Source organism: Bactrocera dorsalis, unplaced genomic scaffold (assembly GCF_023373825.1).
Source record: "Bactrocera dorsalis isolate Fly_Bdor unplaced genomic scaffold, ASM2337382v1 BdCtg046, whole genome shotgun sequence".
Classification (NCBI taxonomy): domain Eukaryota; kingdom Metazoa; phylum Arthropoda; class Insecta; order Diptera; family Tephritidae; genus Bactrocera; species Bactrocera dorsalis.
The window spans coordinates 35,574-38,253 of NW_026038097.1; positions in this window are offsets into that span (position 1 = coordinate 35,574).

Here is a 2,680-nt window from a genome sequence, read left to right on the forward strand (position 1 = left end):
AATAACCAGAAGTTTGAACTCTTCGCACCGTCACTTCTCAAACGAATTGGTAGAAAAAATTAATAAAAGGATATAAGGGCAAAGTTGGAATAGAAGATTTCTGTAAAGAGTTCTCCGTCAACTTTAGCTTTATTGGATCGGACTACTCTAGTATTTTTCAGGCATAAATGGCTGCCATCAAGCCATTGTTCGAGCGGAAAGGAAGAAGTTATAGCGTCTTACCAAGGTAAATATTGATACTTATTGATCTTAGACACTAGGTAGAGTCAGCGGAAATCTGAATTCCTTACAATGAAACCCCAACCCTCGATGCTTAACGCTGATATCCTGCACTCATTAAATCCGGCCTTGTAGTCTTCTTTGTACAAAACATCGTACAACCTACCATTGTTCACTCACTTGAAAACGTCCCTTCAACTGCAACCAGTCTTACAACATTTTCCAGATATGGCAACCACTTCACACATAATCTCCGAACGCATGCACGGCCACAAGTCCATAAACAAGTAAAACGGATTTATTTTGAAATATTTGCACGCTCATAAAGACTTTGAGTGAGAGCTGTGCGTGAGTGTGGCAAATTGATTTGTTTGTTTTGATGTCAAAATTGGTGTAGTAAAGAATTGTAACAACAACAACATAACAATAATACTTGTGTTGAGAAGCGTGTCACTCAATTGCATGCCGAGTTCGGTGAGAAAAACAAATAAGTATATACCGTTTGTATATGTATACATATAAGTACATTTAACTATATTGAAAGCTTTAGCAGAGCACGCAAAAATTGGAAAATTGTGGGATTCTAGTGATAACCTGCCAATGTAACCCTGTTCGATAAGAAAATGCATCTGTGAGCCTATGCCGCGCTCTCTTAGTTGCTCCTGATTGATAAGTGGTACACTGAAAACTGAATAGTTGTGTTCTCCGAATGGTATTATTGACAACGCTATGAAATATTTCAAAGTGAACTCTCCCAATGTTCTCATGCTTTGAGAAACGAGCTCGTTTTGAGGTTGCCATAAATCATTAAAAATTTGTTCATCTCAATCCACAAAAAGGGAGACTCCGCAATCTGCGCCAACAGCGCCAGTTTTCGAGAGAAAGGTTCTGCGAAAGATTTATGGCCATTTACACATTGGCAACGGCGATTACCGCAGTCAATGGAATGATGAGCTATATGAAATATACGACGACATTGACATAGTTCAGCGAATTAAGAAACAGCGGCTACGGTCATATCGTCCGAATGAATGAAACACTCCAGCTCTGAGAGCATTCGACACAGTACGCACCGGGGGAAGCAGAGAAAGAAGAAGACCTCCACTCCGTTGGAAATATTAAGTGGAGAAGGACCTGGCTACACTTGAAATTTCTAATTGGCGGCATATAGTGAAAAAGGGAACGACTGGCAACTCGGCTATAACCGCATAGACGGTGTCTACTCCAATAAAGAAGAAGATAAAACACCGAGGTTATCGAGTAGCAGTATAGGTAAAGAGTATCTTCGTAAACATATCTGTGTAAATCGTTAGTGTGTGTCTATCTAAATGTTTATATTATTCCTGCAATTAACATCCTATCGAAGTCCATCAGATCCGGCTGACTCACCACAAAGCTTGTTTATATTTTCAGCAACAACAAAGAAAACAAACTTAATAGACAACAATTGAGAGATTTAACCTAAAATCCACGCAAATAGGTAAATAAAACTGTTATGTAACCACCGTGTTTATTGACTGGACATACGTTTAAGGATTAAAAGTGAAGTGATGCGCAAAACAAGTAGGGAGAAATATGAGTGTACTATGTATGTGCTGCAGGGTTGAAATTTTCCTTTAACTTACTAGTAATCAATGATTTTTATATATAAATGGATCGAATATCTATATACATAAATTTTATACTAACGACTTTCGTTTTCATTTTTATCATCATTTTGACCCACTACTATGAATTATACTTTTTAGAGAGATCTCTAGCAAAGTTTCCTCCTTTAGATTGAATCGGTAATTTTTCGAAGTATTCGATTATTATGTCAAGAGACATTGTTTCGCTCTATGGGCTTTTGAAAAATTCCAAGAAGATCCGACGTTTTCGACCTGAAGGGATACAAAAGATCTCATTTCATCGGTGGTATAATCGGTACAAATTTCTTCAAATTTGTTGGCGGTGAAAACGTCAATCTCAACCGTTAGAACCGACTATTTTATGCCTGAAATTGAAGCTCGTGATCTCAGCAACATTTGGTGTCAACAAGACGGCGCCACTTTCGCATCAATCAATGGATTTATTGAGAAAACACTTCACGTTTGGGACCAAAATCGTGTGATATCACACCTTTAAACTTTCTCCTGTAGGAATGTGTAAAGTCTAAAGTCTAAGCGGACAATCCCGCTACGTTTCAGACCTTGCAGCAAAACATCACGCGTATCATTCACTAGTTACCAGTCGAAATAATCGAACGAGTCATCGAAAATTGGACTCAATGAATGGACCATCTGAGACGTTGCAGCAGCCAACATTTGAAAGAGATAATATTTAAAAATAAATGCCAAAAAGTGTTCTTTCAAATAATAATAAACATTCACCATTAATTTTGAAGTTTATATGTTTTTTCTGAAAAAAAAGTAGGGAACCTCGGAATGGATTGCCCTTTATGTATTCAAAATATAGTTTTGAT